Below are 22,260 nucleotides of genomic sequence, written 5' to 3' on the forward strand. Positions count from 1 at the left end.
TATCTGGTGCCTCCGCTTCCTAACACACACACACACACACACACACACACACACACACACACACACACACACACACACACACACACACACCGTAATGTCTTGTCACATCTCCATTTCATAAAGTGTCTGTGTGCTTACCCCTGAACCGTGACGCCACGGTTTTGTTTCTTGCTCTCTCTTGTTGTTTTTTTTTCCCCCCTCCTTGTCACCCGCTGTGGATTTTGATTAAGAGTAATATGTAAATGACACAGACTAAATGTAAAATCCTGGGGGCAGGAAGGAAGTGCCAATTGAAATAGATGCTTCAGTGCCCATAGACAATTTGGAGGGTGGCTCGCAGGGCGGGCGGCAGATACTGGAGAGGAAAGGCCTGAGAAGGGCTGTGACGCCGACTGTAACCAATATTTCTGCATATGTCTCCATTTTGTCAAGCCTGATTATGGCAAGAGGAGGGCCGGGTGGGGGGGGGGTCACTTCGCCTGGCATGTCACCCAGAGCTGTCCAGAAATCATTCATCATTCCCTCCTCCTCCTCTTCTTCCCTCCACCCCTGCTGGTGCTGAAGTAAATAACATGCACTTATTTCAATATTATCATATTAATGTTAAAGTTCAGCTGTCACCTAATGGGAAGACTTAATCAGACGTAGCATTTTAAGAGGCATGCTGCCACCCACTTACTCTTCAGCCCCCCCTCCCTCCTCTCTTGATGCCTTAGCTCCTCTGGTTAGTGCCCGTCTCAAATCAGGATTTATGAGGGCTTTCCAAAGTGGGGCCCGGCTGCAAACCTATTCGACTACTGCCTGCCTTTATGCTTGACGGGAGCACCACAACGTACACAGTTTTATTTTATTTTTTGTCACTATTTGATAAAATAATTTGTTTTGGGGTTTTTTTTTTCCAGTTTAAAAGCTTATAATATATTTATAATCAGACCAAAAATTCAGTTAAGGTTAGTTAAATGCCCTCCTTTCTGGAAATTGTTCCTAATTTCCTCACTCATTTCATTACCTCCACCCTCACCCACCCCCTTTCTTGCTTTTTGATTAATAGTGTATTTGTTTTTGATGCCGGTTGCTTTGTCATACTCCACTTGTTTGAGGCAGCAGAAGAAGTAGTGTGGCGTGTAAAGGCTTACACAGATGAGTGTAGTGAAACCGTTTCTGGTACATGTTAGGAACCTGGATCACTTGTGACACAAACCAGAGGTGGACACAAATACTCATGCAGGTTGATGAATATTCCAGCTTTTGTTTGTTTAGTTAAGTATATATATTTTTTGTTTTCTTCTGTTTGAATGCAGATGTTTGATTAATTGGATGCACGAATACATTTTTTTTCCAGATATATAAACACAGCAGCAGTTTTAAGTTGATTATAAGCATCGAAAAAACTTTGGCCCCGATAGAGCCGAGTGTGTAGGTGCAACAACGGAGGGATTTATTGTGATCTACGAGATGAAGGGTGTCCTTTTTAGAGTCGCACCTCTTCTTGAAGTGTCTTTCTGGTCTGGTGTGCTATCACCCCAGCTGAGAAACAATTAGACACTCATTAAGCTAGCTGTCATGGTTCAAGAAAGCCAATTAACTTAAAGACTGTGTGAATATCACTTATTGTAGGAAACATTCAGAAAGACACACATCTCAAATAGCTGTGGCTTTGTTTGAAAATAAATTGTTACATTTTCTGACTGTGAAACTCTAACTAATTACCCTCGGTGGCAGGAACATAGGTGCTGTTAATTGGTTGTGTCACGGGCTTATAACAAGTGTCACAAGTGAAAACGCAGTCTTGTGTCATCTACTCATGCTTAGTTACTCTAAGCTTTAAATGAGTTGTATACATGTGGGCTCGGCACCTACAGGTTTGAGAGGTTCACAGCTCATAGTGCGCCTCTCTGTCCCTGATTACAAAGGCCACAGACCTTTTGATAAAGCCTTTGTTGTTTCCATGCTGCATTGACACTGTGGCCTTTCATTAATACAAAATGTTCCCATCACTGCATGAAGATGCGTCCTGTTGCTATACTGAGCATCTCAAACATCTCACTCGCCCTGGTCAGAAGAAATGGCGGGGGGGGGGGAATGGGATGCAGCTCCAGACCCAGTTAGGACCACTGGGGGCTCCTGGCAGCTTCACGGAAGGAGGGGGCACAGCGAAGGGCAATGAAGCAGTGAAGGGAGGGCGAAGGGGGTGCGTGTGTATATTTTGAAGCAGAGGGGTTGTCTGCTCTAGCTGGCAGCTGATCCCACATGCAGGTGGTCGACTCAGTCGCCAGGCAGATCAAAAAGTCAAGGCCCCGGGTGGACCTCCCTTTGAAATGGGAATGGGGCCTAGATATCAGACAGAAAACATAAGCAAGCTCCCAGCCACAGAACAGCTCCATATTCATGGCTGGGACTGGCGGTAGCGACGGGCAGGCAGGATGGACAGAGCTTCAGCCTTCAGACTCGCGCACTCTCTGGACACTGATTTAGAGATCAGCCTATCAGCCTGGGCGTAGATGATGCACTAGCTCACAGGTTAATACTGCCTTCACAAGATGCCTTAATGTGTGACTGCAATCGTCTCTCTGATTTTAGCTACATGTGGCAAATTCAGTACAAAATACAGTGCGGCTTATTGCGGCTAACCCTCAGAGTCTTGTTATAGTGAAGTTCTTCTGAACCTGGTGTAAACCTATTCATATGACTAATTGGCAGGAGAATAGTATTTACAGCTCATCCTTGCCTCTAGGATAATCAAAAGTTTTCTGCCTCTAATGGAAAGTAGTTTTTTTTCCTTGTTTGCTCGACCTAATAAAACAACAGTATTTGGAGTCAACAGACTAAAGTGCATGCCCTCAGAAAAGCGTCTGGAGAGCAGGATTTTTTTTAATTTTATTTTGTAAGATCTCTTAAGGCTCTGGTGCTTTTGTTTATTATTAGCAGATATGTGATCTCTTCCTGTATCTATCTGCGTAGAAGACCGACCTGTTAGTATATGTAGGTCGTGTAATTAATGGAGTTTAATTCAGTGAGTGAGTTGTGTTGAGATCTTGTCATTAAGTTGCAAAAGAACAGCTTCACGTTTTAATTGTCGCTGAAACAGATCACATATGGTAAATGGTAAATGGCCTGTATTTGTATAGCGCTTTTACTAGTCCCTAAGGACCCCAAAGCGCTTTACACAATCAGTCATCCACCCATTCACGCACACATTCACACACTGGTGAACATATGTTTTCCCTTCACTTTTCCATTTATTATTCTTTATATTATTATTATATTTATTTGTGTTTGGGGGAAAAACAGAGGGAAAACTTCTAGGCATTCAAATTCTGCACACTGAATTTTCAGCAGAGTATTGGAAGACATGTTTGTCCTATTTTACTTTGTATTACAGCTGAACTCATCACCGTAGCCGAGCTTTATGTTTGTCCCGAGAGTTGCAGATCGCTCCCAGTGGATCCCAACCTCTCTGATCTTCCCTCTGTGTTGCATTCACGATAATTTCATGTACTACATTTAAAACGCACTCCCTTTGCTTTGCAATTTGTTCAGCTTGGCATCATTACTACCCCCCTGCATCCACTCCCCCTTTAGTACTACATCCCCGTGGGTCACCTCTATCTTTGGCCTTTTCCACTACCTCCAGGGAAGCAATCCGAGTGTGTGTGAATGCATGTTTTCTTTTTAATGTCCAGTCTCTTTTCATTCTGGCAAATGAGCAAAGAATGAACGGTATGTGCCTCCACCTCATCCCCTAGATGAACTTTACACATATCAAAGTAAATGCATCTGCTGTTGACAGTGTTAAGTAGATCAGAGCTAGCATGTTAGCTTTCTGCAGGAAGATATTTGGTGTTAATGGCTTCTTTCAACATCACCTTGCAATGAAAAGGGCCTTGCTTGGTTATGTGAGCCATTGCAGTACTACTGCCAAACAGGTTTCTCAAGGTAGACATAAACATTGCGCATCTGCATACACATTTGCAGAGCTAAATTCAGCTCTGCACCCGTGGTGTTGTTTTCTGCATCCATGAACTTGGACTTTTTACCTTCACCTTATACCCATGCTTCGGAGAAGTGATGCAACATCTTAATAATCCAGAGTCACCCAGCAGCAGAGACGGAGAAAACGATGAATAGAATTCGTGAGAGACCATACGGAGTGTTTTAAACAAGCACCTCTTATGAATCCATCTAACAAAACAAGACCAAATGGTCTTAAATACATTTTGAAATTAAACTACTTTGTTTAGTTTCATCAGGTACTTCACAGTGTAGATGCTGAATGTCAGACAAAGTCTTGTTTTTAGATGCTTTTTTTTTCATCTGTGTGTATTTGTGTGTCTGTATGTGTGTCTGTGGCTGCAGGCTGCTGCTGGGACAATGACAGGGTGCGCCTCAGCCTCATTACTCACTGCTCCTCAGCCACAAAAGCACCACTGCCACCTCGCTCTCTCTCTCTCTGTCTTCTTTCTGCTTCATCTCTGTCTTTTTCTCTCTTCCTACACCTTGCCCATTAGAGAGTGCTGATGGGACGTTTTTTGCAGAAAGAAAAAGGCACACACAAGCCTGGGCTGTAGAGGGAGACGTTGTTGACAAGGGCAAAGACGTGTTGTTGTTTTATAAGGGATGCAGTTGTCTGTTGAGGATTGACTCGCTTAACTGGCTGCCAAAGCCCTCTTTTTCTCCATACATATCTCCCTCTTTCTATTATACAGCCCATAGTGGGTTTCTGTTTTATGGCGTGTCAGGCCATAGCTGAATTCTAGTTATTCTGCTTGTGATAGGGAAGAAATTTTTCTTTTTTTTTCTTTTTTTCCAAATCATGCAAAAATACCAAAGTGTGAGGCTGACAGCTAGCTTAAAATCTGGTAAATGCTGCATGCCATCTGATAGATTCTGAGGTAGATGGCATTTGTAATCAAAGCACGACAATCTTGAACTAATCGTGTATCATCGTATTGTTTTGTGCGTACAATTAGTTCTAACCTCTACCTAAAACTAGTGCTAATCTTCAGCATCCCAACAAAAAAGATGTCTTCTGCAGTATCACTTCTCCAAATGCTCTAGGGTCAGGCATCCGTGACATTGAGGTGATTCTTCGTTCGACCTCACTCGTACCATCCTCGCTGATAGAGCTTCTTTTTTCCCCCTTCTTTAACCCTGACAGACTGTCGTTCTGACGAGATGACTGGAGATCAGTGGCGCTCTCATCCCTTGAAGTGGCTCCAGGTGTCACTCCAAGGGTACCCGCCCTGTTTGATCTGCCGTCGAGCGCCTGTCGGGCCACGGCACCCTCTGATTTCCCCGTCAGAGGGGAAAGAGGCTCTCCTGTCCAAAAGTTCCACTTCTACTTTTGAGTGATAGCAAGGGAGAGGAGTTGACTGTTGTAGAGCACATAGTCTCCATAATCGTTGGGAATGGGCCATTTCTTGTTGTCATTTACCTTTATGGCTTCCATTTAGTAGCTATAGGGAATCAAAAGGTAATCTTGATTCAGTATGCCAAGCCCCAGCAGTCCAGACAACAAAATACAGATCTGATGAAACCAAAACACTTTCAGTGATCATGCTGCGGGCCTTGTCTACAGAACAAAAAAGACCCATCCTCTTAGACATCTTCTGATGCTGTCCAAAGGAGGTCCCTGTCTTTATTGAGGAGCTGCACAAACAGAAAGGACAGATGAAACAAAATGAAGGAACGCAGTTATACATCTTTTCAGCAAACATAGATGCCTTTATCCTTCCTGCCTTTTTATTTTACTGTATCCCTTGTGTTTTTCCTCCACCTACTGAGAGCTTCTGTAGAAATTACAGGTGAGATTTCAGTCTGTGGCAGGCCCTGCCTTTCGTCTAGAGGGAGCAGGGGGAAGGGTGATGGGTTTGAGGGAGAAAAAACTGAGAAGGAGAGGAAAAAGAGATTCATGCTTTGCAGTAGTGCTGTGTTGTTTGTGTAGCGCACTCTTTCCTTTGTGTGTCTGGCGATAACTTATTCAGCACAGGGCCATTCATCCAGGGGTTGAGCGCGGGCGTCCGTCAAGACGGAAAATAATGAGGCGACAGCAGCGCAGAGGATAGCTTTCACCCTCTGCCTAGCGCCCCCCCCCCCCCCCCCAATCCCCATCCACCTCCCCCGTCTCCATCTCCTCCTCCTAGCCTCCCATTATTAGCCGATTTAAATAGATAATAGGGGGCCTTCTTCAGGACATTTTGAAGCAATTAGAAGCTATCACATTGTCTCTACTTTGACTCCTGTTACCTCCCAGCAAGCTATTGTGGATACTTCTCTGCATCCTATGCAACAACTTCCAGGAATTTTGTGGAATGCCACTGCATCACTAGATGCCAGTTTTTGTGTCAAGGACGTAAACGGGCTGTCCTGTTTGCTATAGCTTTGCAACACACTCGCTCGTGTAGTTCACTATTCCGTCTCGATCCGTGCCAGGACATGCAGTCCCTTTGCCGTCATGAGTAACTCTTGGGCTCCATTACTTGCCAGGATAAAGTGTTTCCTGTCCAAACACTTGCACTGTTCATTCATTTCCTGCACTCTCATTCAGCTCTCATTTAACTCTTCCTCTCATCATCTTTGCATAGTCCTTTCTTTTGGCTAAAAATGCAGTCTAATCGCCAGGAAAAGGGATTTTAGCTCCTTTTTATTTAACTAATTAAATCACTATTATTTGAACTGTCAAAGCAGAACCATTGGCCCTTAAAGTTTATGATTGCTGGATACATTGTTATCCTCTGATTTAATCATATTTATTTGTAAGTAATCTCAAGGAACCATTCAACACGCACCAGGCAACAGTAGTTCTTGCAAACAGCAATAATTCCAGCAGTAACACCCGCCTGTGTCATGTTTGCGTCAGGATAGATGGTTAAGTAGAGTTTTTCTGTTATTGTGTTGCCCCTCAGATCTCTCTTTGTTGGAGTGCAAGAGCTTGAAATATTTACAAATGTTGAATTTGGACTCTTTCTTTCTGTTTAATATTTTCTTCTAACCCATCAATCATTTACTGTGCCTCTGTATGTCTGTGTCTCATCCTAACCGCCCCCCCAGGATGGCTCAACAAAACAAAGGCAGTACATTGTTGCCATGTTGTTGATGGCATAAAAGATCCCCTTTATCACAATGGGCAAAACAATAAAAACAGGGCCACTTTTCTTTTTTCAAGGAAGTGAAAAGGTTGCAAGACAAGGCGTTCGCAGGAATCAGGAGCTCCTGTCAAAATACTTCAACAGCAAATTGGTCCCTTTTTTAAGCAAAATACATCTAACCTTCAGTGCTTTTATACAAAATACAAAAATAGACTTCATGCTGTATTATACTTTCCAGTCCCAAAGGCTGGAAGGCCAAAGGACAGACCCCACCTACCAATCCCTTACTTTGGTTTGGTTTTGCTTGCTGTGAAGGGCATTCAGTGGTGTGTACAACAGTTTTGACAAGTACCTTTGAAAATATCTTATTTGCCAAATCCAGTCTCCCGGTGTGGTTTACCACTGCACAAAAGTTCAGGCTGAATCTCTTTTGAATTCCCTCTATTGCCTCGTGAAAATTTGTGCAATTTGTTTGCTGACACAATACAGGTGTCTCAGAATTTAAAAGAAATAAAACAAAAGGAATAGATAACAAAGTGCAAAATGAATTTTTACCTTGTTGTTCAAGTCATCTAGCACCACATCTCTTTAATGGTTATTAGAGGCACTGAAATAACAACACAAAGACTAAATTATCCCCAATTCTGCAGTGTTTTGTCAGCTTTTGTAACGTGAGAAGAGTAAATCACCTAAAATGGTTATTGGCCAATTCTGACCCAATTTAGCGATGTCTGCTTTGCCTCTTGGGAAATAAGAATATATAAATATATATCTCTGATATTGAAGCAAATAGTTTGCATCATGCTGTTGACTGAATGTCAGTCTTATAATGCCAGATCTCAAAATCATTGTGAAAGTAATTTAGGTCAAGGTCAAAGACAAATATGCAGCTTTCCATGCCCATCCATCCATCCATCCTCCCTCCCTCCATCCATCCATCCATCCATCCCTCCCTCCCTCCCTCTTAACAGTTTATCCACTGGGTGTGGTTGTGTTGAAATCTATTGTTTTGTTTAGGTATTTGCCTAAAGAGATCTTACGGAGAAAGGTTTTCAACTTAGGCAAATGCACTTCCATGCGGTCCTCCAGGAACCCAACAGCGTGTAGCTCAGCTAATTGCTTTTGTTTTGAATACTGCATGGTTGACAAATGGGTCAAGACAAGGATTGGAGTGACATACTTCTCCTGTGCCGGAGTTCACCGGGAAACAAGGGAAGCACAAAAAAACTTCAAAGATTAAAAAAATAAATAAAAACCACACAAAAAAAACATGACACTAGCTGCAGTGGAGAGTTTTTATTGTTTTTAACATGTTTCACTTAAGATTTTTGTATGTTGGTCTATCAGCCAGCAAACCTCTAAGAACAACAACAAAGTAAAGCTCGATTTACACTTCTGCGGGAAATATACATCCTAACTTGCATAGTAACCGGAAGTTCCTTTTATCCCTACATAATTTCCTTAATTAATTTAATAAAATATTCTTATACAGATGCAGGTTCCCTACACTGCAGTCTTCCACGAGGTGCATGTCAGGTTTACGTAAAAGTTTGCGGGGTAGGGTTAAAATGTTGTTATGGTTATGGCTTAAGTTACGGCGTAGATCTGAGGCGGAAGCATAGTTCACACGTAAGAGTAAATTCACAGACTGGTTGCACCACATACTTTGGACAGTGCCCCCATCTGGCAGTAGATGCTCTCTGCAGGTAGAGGAGTTTTCCATAGCTCCTTGGGGGGCCTATTATATCCTTAGCATTGGTTTCTTTACACACTGCCAGTAACGTCATCACACAGCCACAGCTATTTATGCTCGCTGTTATATCCTAATGTACCCACGGTAGCATTTTCTTCGACAATGGGTACTGCCACTCAGACAAGAACTCCACAGTTTTGTTTGTTTTTTCTTTTTCCATGAAGTCTCATTTATTCAAACTATTGTAACATCTCCTATATAATCTGTGAATCTCTGAGGATATGTAGTGATATATTACTTTAAATGAAGTAAAAACCAACATGATCATACACTTAAACCGACTGCAGTTGCACAACGCAACAGGTTGCAAAAATCTACAATTACAGAACCAGCAGACACAGCCCCTTCTAATAGCAGATGTGACATCAATTTGATGTTAACTTTGCCATATGGTGCCGTTCGCCAGGCACTGGACAGCAGATATAATGGGGCCCTTACAGTCTGCCATTACATTGCTAACAGAGAACTACATTCAGCCCATATCCCAGCCATCATAGGGCGAGAGGTAGGGTACACCTTAAACAGGTCACCACTCTGTCTCCCAGCTAACACAATATATATATGTGTATATATAGAATATATAAAAATATTGTTTTGTTTTATTGTCGATGGCATGAAAGAAAAAGAAAGGGACAAATTCACCGATATTTTAATTAGTAGGTTTTGACGCTGACTCGGGCATGGTCACTGAGATCTGTTGTGTGGTTTTGTGTTGCGGTAGTACATTGAGTTATTGTTCCACACTCTCTGAAACACAATTTGTCTCAGTGTGGAGCACATGACAAAGTTACTTTGTGACGCAGGTTGTTTTGTTCATTACTCTTGTCCCTGTGGTGCATTCCAGTGAAAGGAGCGCTTGACATATTCTTATTTTGTGATGTTGAAACTGCATTTTTTCATGATAGATGCCTCAAAAATGCCAAAATGCCAGAAAATCATGATCGCTGGAGAAAATCCAACTGAGGCACAAATGCCCACACAGTCCAATTTTAGCCTTGGGACTGCAGAAAGTTTTCTAGATGTTTTGTTAATTAGATGGTAAGCAGTTAATCCCAGGGACTGTTGTAAGTTTTTCACTTGTATGTAACAAACTCGAACTTGTCATTCATGGACTTCATAATATTTTTATTCCTTCAGAAAGTTTTCAAAAAATCAAAATGATGTTTAGGTGGTAATTGTATATGCATTGTTTAATATGCTGATGATATAGCATGATTTTGAAAAGGGATTCTCTCATGACAAATCCTGGCTGAGAAATTTGCTGAAGTCAAGTGCAGTACACGTTCAAGCCTGGCTCGGGTTTTGGGGAGTGAACCAGCAATGCACGGCTGGTAATGACAGGTTCCATGTTGCCCGTGGCTTGTGGCCCATTGCACTGTTTGTTTGGAGAGTGGTGCTCGGCCGTGAAGTGCTGGCCCAGCTGGCAGCAGTTCCATTACCCCTTTGGCCCGATGGCTGGGTCTTGTTTGGACCACACCAGCCAGGCAGACTGGCATCCAGGCGGCTGTAGAGGAAGAGATGGAGGAAGGGGGGATGTGACAGAGGAGAGGAGCTGTTGGCTGAGCACCTTGGTGCTAGGCCAGGCCTGCTGCCAGCTGTAGAGAAGACTTCCCCGCTTACACCACAATCTTCACGTCTCTGTGGCGACAGGGATCTTAGTTTGCACCTCCACGGTCAACATCATCCCATCACGATCTGTCTGAGCATGAATGGCCATGCTCACAAAATATCATTTTTTCCCCCTCCCCTATTCCTTTTTTTTGGCAGCAGATATGCTTCTGGTATGATTATTATTACTGCAACCCTCAGTGTGATTTAACACAATAGTATGTGCAGCCACACATTTGCACATTTGCTCCACAATCTAAAACTTCAGTTACTCACTTTGTTTTTGGGTCTCTTCTTTCAGGGATCTGATAATGAGAAACAAAGAGTTATTAAAGTTGCCAGCCTAATTCTGTTGACTGTTGCTTGTTAAGATAATTGCAAAAGAAAATCTTTAAAAAGATTGAAGCACAAGAAGTTCATCTGATTAATATTAGCTGAAAATCAAGAGAATATCTTGTGATTATTAATTTGATTGATTATAATGTATATGCAGTTTATGCTGACCTTTTGTGATCCTGTGTAGTCAGAAGTATATTTTCAACATGCTTTGGGGCTCTACATCTCGTTAAAGATCCTCTGTCCAAAAATAGATTCTTTCAAAATAACAACTAAGCCTTTGCCTTCCTTGAAAAACATCTGAATAAATGAAGATATAAATAGTGTTCATTTCAAATGTTTAACTGCTACACAAAGGTCCCAACTACAGCACTAAAGTGTCCTCATGACACTGGTGTAACTTGCCTTTTGGGCCGGAAATCACTCCCAGACCAGTAAGGCTGTTAGAAATGCTCAGAGGAACGCCTCTTGCACTCAAATTTTAAGTGAGCAGAGAATAACTTTCCACTTTCAGCAGAAGAATTTGCAAACAGTCCTGTAGTGTCAGACTCTGCACATACATAGTAAAAGCTAAGAAAAGTAACAATGACAAAAAGAGTTTAGTTGATTTGACAAATAAGCCTCTCAAATGGAACCTTTTTTTTCCATGACCTCTTCACAAATATCCACTTCTTTCTACATTGTCACTTAAAGCCATGAAAACCATCGCATTTCAAAATTTAGAGCCACTTTGTTTATTTTCTGTTTGCTGGGTTACATGCGTACATCCTGTCAGCCATCATGTAAACTTTAACCCCCGCCCTGTATCCGATGGCGCCAGGGCTAACATTGCTTCACTGTTAAAGGGAAGTTGTGAGGACATTGATGTCTTGGCCTAGCATCCTGGTGTCACTTTCCCAGCCTGTTTGTGGAGCCCGCCAATCCCCTCATTCTCCCCAGCTGACCTGAATGCATCACTCAGTATCACACACATGCGAGGAGCCTGATTTTCCAGCCAACAACAAATGTTTTCCTACCGTTACCATTGCATTATTATCGTACACCGCCTTCATCTTGTGACTTGGCTTATATTAAGGCTCTGTTGGTTAGATTTTTTTTTTTATCTTTAGCCTTTGGGCCAAGACTCTACTTTAACAGGACGTTGATGCACACCCATCCCATCTAAAAGTTCCCCTGTGGTATAACATTTGAGAACAGACTTGACATAAACCATTTCTAAACACTGGTTTCATTTCACCAATCTTTAATTACATCGTTTGGTAGCAACTGAGGTACAGAGCTGAAGCAAAGCACCATGTTAGCAAAGCGTATAATAGTGAGGGATACCACAGCCAGAGGACAGTGGGTCGCTAAGAGGGGAAAATGTCATACACACAAACAAATATGGAAAAGAACGCTGAGGTGTTATGGCCGTAGAAACATTTAAGAATGATTTTGATTGATTTTCTAGTTGCTAGTAGTTGTTCATTTTCATTTGTATGTGGTGTGAAAATCTGGAACAGTCTGAGTTTACAACTGAAACAATGCAAAAATATTCATAGATTTAAATTTCTCTACAAACAGTTGGTCTGGTCACAGTATACTCAATAATGGTTTTTAGTGTGCTCTGTAATGTCTGTCCTCTTACCATTGCTGGTATGGATTCCAAAATAAATAAAAATAAAAAAGTGTGCATATGTATGTACATATATGTACTTGTGTGTGTAGATATATATATGTATGTATATGTATGTGTGTTTGTTACTTGTAGTTATTACTGCCTGTTACCTGTGGTAATGCAATTTATAATTTATATATTCTGTATTCAGTTATGAAGGCTCTAATTGTTGTTTGCGAGCTGCCGCTTAGATGCTTGTATGTGCCCGGGGCTGTTGATGGGTCTGTATGCAATGATGGGCGTAGCTGCGGGAAGTTTATTGTTTGTTTGTTTTTTGTTGATGAGTGAGTATAGGGGTGGGATTTAATAAGTTTTCTTCGTCCCACTCCTTTTTCAGGCAATTTTTGTTTTTTGTTTTGTGTATTTTATGTTTAATATAGGTATTTGTTGTGCCTGAAAATGAACAAATAAATGAATGAATGAATGAATTTAATTGTTCTAATTATGAGCAAGATTTGACAAAATATGTATTTAAGATACCATAAACAACACAATAAGGAGCACATCAAAAATACAATAAAATAAGCAAGGTACTGTAAGACAGATTGAACAAGTCATTGCCTACATTTTAAAATTGATGATGCGATTATATCAGATTGTGTAATTTTTTTATTTTTTGAAATAGCACCCTCACAGCTTTTTTTTTTTTTTTTTTCCTCAAGCCTGAAATCTCTCCAGTTCGACTGCTCTTCCAGATTTCCCTCTCTAGTTCAGCAGTGACGTTTTTAGACATTTTGTTTCCTTTAGGCTAAAAGCAAAAGAGGAAAAATCATGCAGTGGTTTGTGACATTTAATTGAAAATTTTGTAGTCATTTTGAAAATATGTTTTGCCCTCAAGACCACCTAATATAAAGATCATAGCTCAGAGTCCCCCAGTATTAGCATTGGGGCATGATTTATTATTGATGCCAGCTTTATTTTAAATTAAATTTGTACAGGAATATTGTGTTTATTTCTCAGTGTCTTTCTTGCTCAACATATATTAACTTTAGCCTCAACCACAGCCAGTCAATTAATTGTAGGTATACAAAGCACTGGGTTGCATTCCAGTTGCTCAGTGTTTCAGTGTATTATTGTGCCATGAAGAGTATCATTGTAGCCCAGAGCGATGGGCAAGCCTTCCTCCAGCTCAGTGACAAAGGCAGCTGTGAGGTCATGGTCGAGGCCAGGACTATCAGAGCTATTAGTCCAGCACAGAACGACCATAACAACAAGCCCTGTCAAATAATGGTGTCAACGGTGGGATTGTGTAGCTTCATTTATGGACAGAATGTCCACGGTTTAATGGTGATGTGTCGCTTTCAATTGACTCAGTAGGTCGGATTTTACCCCTTTCTCTCTCTTTCTGAGTTGGGTGTGCTGTAAATATTTCTATATGGCATACGCTGATTTAAAAATTTTGCTTTTCTCAAACTTCAAAATGTCAGAAAGGTCAGTTGTCTAGGATAGTTGGCCTAGAGACATAGATGTGGGAGGTTGTCATGATAACTCATGTTTCACTGAAGCTTTTCTTGCCTCCCACTGAGACCTGTATTGTATAAGCCTGATCAGAAATCCCCAGAGTTGTTGTTTTTTTCTTCTTCTTCTTGTTCTTTATTAAGTTTGGCTGCAGCACAGTCATCGATATTTAGAAGTTGGCATAATGCTAAAAGTCTTAGTGTCAGTTGATGGGCATTTGTGTAGGATTTATTGTCCTTGAGCTGAACTTATAATAAATTTACTTTTATATTGTTTTGCAGTGATTTAGTGTTTGTCGTTTTGATGGGCAGACACCGCAGAAGCTGTGAAAACCCTTTTTCTTATTAAATGCGGCTTTTTTTCAGGTACACGTTTCATAGTTTCGAGCAAAAAGGTCTGAGCTTTTGGTGGTTTGTGTAGCCGTACTGTTGCGAACACTGTTGTGAGTCTTTCCAGGGTTCCGGATGCTGGTTGCCTTCTGAACTGTCAGAATATCCGTTAATATTGAGCCCCCTCTGCCTTGCCTTACCCTCTGAGTTTCAGCACTCCCTTTACCTGACTTACTGAATAAAATGATTTCTTTGCTCGTCTCTTGTTTTCTAGTCAGAATATTGCTTTCCCCCCTCTGCCACGCCACATCCTCCTTCCTCTCTCCTAACAGTAAACGTTAAGATCCAGGAGTGGATCAATGGCTGTTATCCTTTGATGTGCCAGGACGCATTACAAGTGGTGAGTTCTAATTGAAGCAGAAAGCAAAGGATCAATGTTGGCTGTAATTGCCTGACACAGGGATGGGTGTGAGACTTTATTATCATTAATATTTAGACATGATGTGGGAGGACCCGGCCGAGGCTAAATGTACAACAGTGGTGCAAACCTTTGATCTCAGGAGAAAAGCAGATCGATTGAGGGTTGGTGAAGAGTGGCTAAAGGAAGAGAGGTCGTGGAAGTGGGGCTAGCAGGAAGCACGAGTTATCGTGACCCACACCCTGGATTCTATCGGATTTCTCGGAAGTTTCCCTTGGCTCGGAAAAGGCCACGCTAGGCCTCAGTCCAGAGCGGGTGCCATTAGGCATTCATTAAAACTGCAGTTACTGAAAGAGCAACAACTCCGCGGTTTAGTTTCCTTCATTAATCCCACTAGTTTAGCTTTGGATTTAGTTTTAATAGTGAGAAGAAGCAAAGATGACGAGATAATAGTCTTTGTTTTGTTGACAGAGTCCATTGTCAGGGAGATGTAACAAAATATGATGGAGGAGGAGGCCCTGTGGGGCTCAGGGCTGCTACCTCGGTGTCAGCAAACACGACATAATGTTACTTAATCTTATAGGTAAAGAAGGGGTCTACTTTGTGTGATGGAACACACCCAGCCTTAAAGCATGACTACAGGGGGCTGGGGCTGTCCCCTGTGTCCACAGAGGAGGCTAAGAGCACGCTGAAACCATGAAGCGGTGATTTATACTCTCAGGGCTGTCTCCTCTGTTTTTCACCTGGTTCCCCAAGGACTGATACCTTAATCATTGTACTTAGCAAGACAAAGAAGGGTAACGGGTTGCACAAGTGTGTTAGTTTTCATGTCTGTGACCTGCTGCCTGATATTAGACAGACGAGTGGGAAACCGATCAGGATCCAGGTCAGCCGGGATAATGATCCTAGAAAGGGACTAAATCAGAGAGTGATGTGTTATAAAATGACAGAGAACAAAAGATAATAAAGTTTTATTATTATTTAATTTAAAAATATGTCAAAACATATCCACTTGGTACTGTGATCATATTTGTTGACGGTTTGAAAATAGAGCACCGTAGATCCCATTAATTGCCTTGTCCACTGCTACGTCCCCTTAATAAAATTATACTGTTAATTATTTAATTAATAATGTGTTTTGAAGCTAATCTCTAGCTATAAGGTTGTAAGTATTATAGAGATGCTGACTAACTCTGTTTCTCTATGCATTTCCTCATTCTTAAAAAGAACAAGAGGTGATGTTGGGGTTTTGTGTTCAGTGTTGCCTCTTTGTCTCTGCATTCATCCTTTTTATGCTTGTGTGCATCGCTAACAGTACATCGTGCAGACACTAGCGCCATTGTAGAAAACCCCTTGTGCAACAAATGGCCCATTATGTAACTTTTTGATCATTATTCCAGCTTCAGCAGTGTTATCGCAAAGAAATGTGACTGCTGTGTTCCTTCTGCGAATGTGTGCGAAGCATGAATTGTCCAAAGTCCTAAAACAGTAACCAAAAGTCTCACTGAGAATTTATATTATTATAAATCGCACATGAAAATCAGTAAACAAGCCAGCTTTTTGTGCTTTGACCCTCAAGTCTTGGTGATTTCTGTGGCTCACATTTTCAACATTTCTGTTTTGCCACTTGTAACAGGGTCTCTGTTATGGCAGTTAATGTTAAAAGTTAGCTCAGTGTGTTTTTCCTGTGTGCCCAAATGTGTGTGCATTTCTGTTGAGCGTTTGTGTATTTGTCTGTGTGCGTGTGTGACTATGTGCAAGCGGATGAGAGAGCGAGATAAGAAGGAGATGAAGAGTCGTTCAGAAGAGCTTTCTCACTCAGAGGCGTCCCCATCTGTTCGTCTGGGCCTAATTGTTCCTGGGTGCGAAGACACACACACACACACACACACACACATTAAAAAAAAAAGGAGGGAAAGCAACTGTACTCGTCCCCCTGTCCCAGAGTTATTTCTGTAACATTAAAAGAGCGCCACCAGCATGCTCCAGATTATTGCCATGTAAATAATGGCACTTGGCTCGATTCCCCGCTAATGAATGTCATTTACTTTTTTAAACGAGGATTAATTATCGACAGAGGACCTCTCTCTCTCCTCCCACAGGGGAGCTCTTTGCAATTAGCTGCCAAAAGATGGCCGCTAATATTTATGTTTTTTTAAATACATCTATACGTACGCACATGTGCATATGTTCCTGTGGCATGGTGAATAACCTCCTAATTAGCGGCCTGCTTAATTCTGTGAGAGACTGCTGAGAGAGACCACTGATGAGGAAGAGGTAAAGTGACCCATGTCGGCTTAATGTCCTTTCCTCAGTTGCGTATGTGGGTTTTTGTTGGACGCTGGTGCTGGACATTGTTGTGAAACTAGGGTAAAAGAGAGAGTGGTGCTGCTTTGGAGCCAGCCTCCCGGTTGCAAAATAACGCAGGGAAAACAAACACGGCCCTCAAATTAGATTTCCCAAAACATAGCATTCCCTCTCATTTTACACACCACAGTGGCCAGCGGACGAGAATAGACTAACCCGTGAAATCCGCTTCAGTTTCAGAATGGCACAGTCGCTGGAACACTTGATAAACGAAGGCCCTCTGGATCTATCGAATAGCGCTGCTTTCTTCAAAATACAAGATCTTAATTCTTACCTAATTTGCCAGTTTTGCATACATAGTGGAACTGCAAAGGCAATGTCAATGTGCTATCATGGCTGGGTATAGTTAAAAAACTTTTTCCCCTTACTCTCTCTGTCTTTAACTCTTCTGTCAAATCCACCTCTTCGTTCCTCACTGCTTCCTGCCCATACGCTCCCACACTTCTTTTTCCCCCCGTACACCAAGCTGCCTCTCTGTGCGTGGGCTGCTAGAGCTAATGCACTTAACCTAACTGAAGGAGAAGATGAGACTGATGGGTAGGTCTGTCAGCAGTGACACTGCATGAGGTGTAGGCCGCCTTCTGAGCACAGACATTAAAATGCCACACAGCTAAAAGGGTTAAATTTCTTTATAATGTTTGGTTTTATACTTCTAACTTGTGAATTGTTTTTTTTACCATCAGACCACGTAAGACTGTTTGTGTCAAGGCAAACTTTTTTGCCAGTCTCTAACTCTTAACTTTTCAGCCATTTTGGCAGTTATTTAAAGCCCCTATCTAAATGAGCAGGGAGAAAGCTATAACTTCAGTGTCAAAGGTCAGTGGCACCAAGAAAAAGTGTTTCAGCTCAATACAAACTCCATGCTAATTCATATTATGGACACAGGCAACTAAAGTAAAGTTTTTGTAAAAAGTACATTTATTTACATGTTTACTGACAAAGCAAATAGGTCTGGCTGCCACTACACAGCTGAAATACTCCTGAACCTCAATTATGTACATGCATGATTGGCTAATATGTCTTTGTGTATGCCTAATATTCCAGGTAAGTGGACAGTTGTTTTTTTTTGTCAGTTGAAGAAATGTCTCATCACTCATCCAAGTGTCAGCTAACGGCAGGTTTCCACTGCCTTATAAACTGTACAGTTGCATAACAACTGAAACTAGTGCCATTGCCTAACAACGTCATTCAAATGAGTGATGAAACGCTTGTTCCACTGAAAACACCACATCCAGATGAACAGAATCAATTTCTGGAAGTGGGTAATGTGTTTCCTTACTCTCATAGATTCTGAATTTTTTTGAGTGTAGCATCCCTTCCTTGTATAAGTTATCTGGCTTTTCCAGATCAGCTCAAAACAAACCTTGCAATTGCACCACATGCACCACAGTGTTTTTCAGGAGTGGATCTGTGCTCCACATTACTTAAAGTACTGCCTGTATATCTAAAATAGGGCTTGTATGTCTAGTTTGTACCGAGGTCACGTCAAGTGTGCATAAGGAAAGAAGGAAGTGAGACACAGTAACGGTCTAGAGGTTTGTCATGTCAAGACTTGTCAATTGGATGTGATACAACCAGTATTAACTACTAGCTGACAAGTGGTAAGACTTAAAAACATGCAATGGAAACCAGAGATGATGAATGTTCGCCTTCAAAACAAAAATTTTTGTGTCACTCTTTAGTAAGTGTTTGCAGTGTCTTCCATGCAAATTACAGGAAACAGCAGCAATCTGGCATCAACCTCCTTTGGAGTGCTGGTAAACAGTCAGGGAATTTCCCTAATGATTGGAGGTTACCTGGAGGTCACTGAACTGTTTGCTTGAAGCCTACGTCCACACGTACCCGGGTAATTTTGAAAACACGGGTACGTGTGGACGTAGCCTTAATCACTTGACCCTGCACTGTCACACATCCAAAATAGCAGACAAGTTAACAAGGGTAGCGGTCACATGACTACAAAACCAGGATAGAGAATTTTTAAAAGACCCCGTTTAGACGAAGTGCTCCCCAAGCCTGGACCTAAGCTGCGTCTGCGACGCGACGTCAGAGGCATGCACCTGATATATTTTAGGGGTGAGTCAGCACGAGGCCAGTCGAAGTGAGAGCTGCCACGCTAAAGGGGGTTTATGTGTCAGACTTGCCCACTGAGACAGAGGTTATGATAATAGATAACTGTGAGAAAGCCTTGGATGGATGGAGTCTAGCAGAGGTGGCAGTTACTATACCGTGGGCTATAGTCATCCCCCCCATTCGGCTCCGTGTTTTATAGCTAGATTCTGTTGCTGCTCTCTGGCTCACCTCTCAGTGTGAAATGAGCAAGTCTCGACTATCGTCCTCAGTCCGCCAGTCGAGCTCACAGTTACACACGAGCACTGCCAAGAATGGTGTTTCTGCCTGTGTCTAAACATGTGGAGCTGTATGATCTGCTGAGTGGGTCATTTGACATGTGTGCTCGGGGAAATGTTTGTGTGTACATTTAAGTGTCTGCTCATGAACTTTAAAATGGATGGGCTTTTGGTTCGTACATGTTTACACTTACAGTAACATTAGGAGAGAGAGCGCTCCTAAATAATAAAATTAAGAAGTACGACATTCTTGCATCGGCACTGTTTTTCCTCCTCCTTCTCTGTCGTTTCATTGGCCCCTCTCCTCACTTTCTTTCTATCTTTCTGTCAGCAGGAGGGTGAGGGGCTTGCTCCAGGCTGCAGCAGGTTTAGCTGATTCTGAGGAGTGCGAGAATAATTTGGGATCTGCTCTGTTTCATCATCTGCTGCTGTCAGAAGTTTGTTTCTGAAGCAGGAGCCTGAACATTTGCTTCCTCGGATGATGTGTCACAAGTGGCACTTTGTTGAGCAGTTGTGTTTGTCTTTGGCAGGTTTTACATGGTGGAGCACGAGTGCAGATTGTGCAGCGACCAATTGTGCTTTCTGTTCAACATAAATCAGGGCTTTGTCAGAACTTGTGTTCTTGTTGTACAGTGTTTGATTTACATTTGCATTTATAAGTTCGTACAGCTCCACCAAAGATAAACGCCTACATAAATTTCCCCTTTTATTCCCCTTTTATTTTTTGTTATAGGATATATTCAGAAAAAAACAGGCTCAATATTGTTGCAGTGTTGTTCTCAATGTTGTCAAAATACAGACATACAGGAAGCGTTATCAGGTGAGTCAGGCTTATGGAAGGTTAAATGAAGTATTTTTCTTAGGATGCAGTAAAGATCAGTGGTATGATTTCACCTGCTAGTCATTCAGTAAATCTTCTATCCAGGTTTTCTTTGGATTTGAAACACATTTGGCATAAAACTGATTGTTGCTGCTGTGAGTTGAACAGGCTTTTATCCTGTGTACCTGTGTAGTTCAAAGGAGAATCTGTGGAAGTGGATGTTAAGCAGTCTGAAATGTTTTTAAAGTGCACATGTGCATGAAGTGTAAGTGAATAAATAGATAAACAACCACAAGACTTTGCAGACCGAGTCCCCCTGGCTGTTGGCCAAACAGGTAATTCCTGCGGCATAGTTTTGGAAGGGCCACAGCAAGCCAAGCCTGCCTCAGCAGTCAGACTGTCTGCACATTTCTGTTGCTGATGGCATACCAGGGGCGCCATTTTCCTCTCTGAGACAGACAAGCCAGAGGATCTGATTGGCCTTCCGCCAATGCACACTCACAAAGACTCCTTTGACAGCAGGTCAGTCGGTTAACCAACCAGTAGGCAGAGGGATAAGACAAAAAAAAATCCTCACCCTCTTCACTCCTAAGCTTCATGATTAAAGGGTTCTTAAAGCTAAAAAAGGGGGTGCATCCTAGTCTTCTCAAAAATGCACAAGTAGTGCATATTTTCAGGTTTATTTGTGGTTTTGTATACCTTTACATTTCATCGTGGCAAGTGTTTGCTGCCGCCACAGACGTGGATCTGAGTGTGTGCTTAGAATTCATGCGTAAATATTGACGTGTGCTTGTATGTTTTGTGTGCGGGCTTAAATCCTTGTGGCCAGGCTGGCATGAGCATACCATAAATACGCTGAACAAACATCTGCTGTTATTCTTCCCCCTTAGCCACCTGATATTAGCTAATAAAGGCAACGATATCAAATCCAGTTCACGATCATGCAACAGTATTTTTTGTAAACGAAATATTTCTGAGATGGTAAATATTAGAAATGTTTAAGGCCAAACTTCATTATAAATTAGCGCTAAGCCTGTGCTCCATGATTAGCTCGTCGTGGTTATGATGTCAGCGGAGCCTCACATCTTATATTTTCATCATAAAGCTGTGTAGGAGCTGACGCACTACCTTAAATAGCTGTTGATGTTCTCCTGTGCGCTCATTATCTCTCCAGTCCAGGCTTTGCTTCTCCGCTTTCTCCTGCCGCCCATCTCCTCCCCTGTGTATCGGCCACTTTGCATACGACTGATGTTTAAATGCTGCATTGTTAACTGACGTGGGGTAGCCCTTTGCTGACCCGGGAGGTATTTGCTCGTTTGATCATGGGGCAGCAGTTTTAATGTATCGAAGCAGCGCCGCTCCGTAAAGCCCCTAGTATAAGTAGAGACAGAGGGCGAAGGCAGGGCGAGGGATCCGTTGGTTGCAGGCCTGACAGTACAGAAGGAAGGTGATTATTAGAATATCTGTTGGTCAGCAAGGCCAAAGGGAACGCTGCTGACCCTGCATTTCCTGGTTATGCTGTGCTGGTGGGTGTTGGTATTTCGAGGGGTTTTTTGGGGGGGGGGGGGGGGGGGGGGCATTGCGAGTTTTGTGGCAAAGATGGAGAACAGGACTCCATTGATGAACAGATTCAATATTTCCATCATAGTGTGTGTGTGTGTGGTTTTTTTCTTTATAACACTTTAAATATTTGCATACAAGGCCTTCTTCTGATGTTTATTTCTTATGCTCTATCTGTACGAGATGCTACACTCTTTACACTTTTTTTTTATTTCCACACTATTTATTTTGTGCAGAACTGTGGTTGCCTTTAACATCCAGCCATTGATTTACTTCCCACAGTTATTTCTGCTCTTAGTTTGTCATAAAGACTAGACAAAGATAACTGAAAGGCCTCAGTGTCAGTGAAAACCACGTTGCCTTTTACATATGGGTCTCTGGATACAGAACTCTCACTTCACCAGCTGACAACACAAGAGAAAGAAGTGTTGAGAAAGAGGGAAAAAAACAATGACACAAACAGAGTACAAGTTTGTGTTTGCACCCTGGGACCTGTGTATCGAGACCCTGGCTGCACTGAA

At 42.1% G+C, this 22,260-nt stretch overlaps 1 protein-coding gene across 4 annotated transcripts in view; it reads left to right on the top strand.

Moving 5' to 3' along the window:
* Positions 1 to 22,260, top strand: part of vti1a (vesicle transport through interaction with t-SNAREs 1A) — a 114,246-nt gene that overhangs the window by 80,870 nt on the left and 11,116 nt on the right. The window lies entirely within an intron of this gene.

The sequence above is a fragment of the Astatotilapia calliptera genome, chromosome 8 (genome assembly GCF_900246225.1).
Source record: "Astatotilapia calliptera chromosome 8, fAstCal1.2, whole genome shotgun sequence".
Taxonomy (NCBI): domain Eukaryota; kingdom Metazoa; phylum Chordata; class Actinopteri; order Cichliformes; family Cichlidae; genus Astatotilapia; species Astatotilapia calliptera.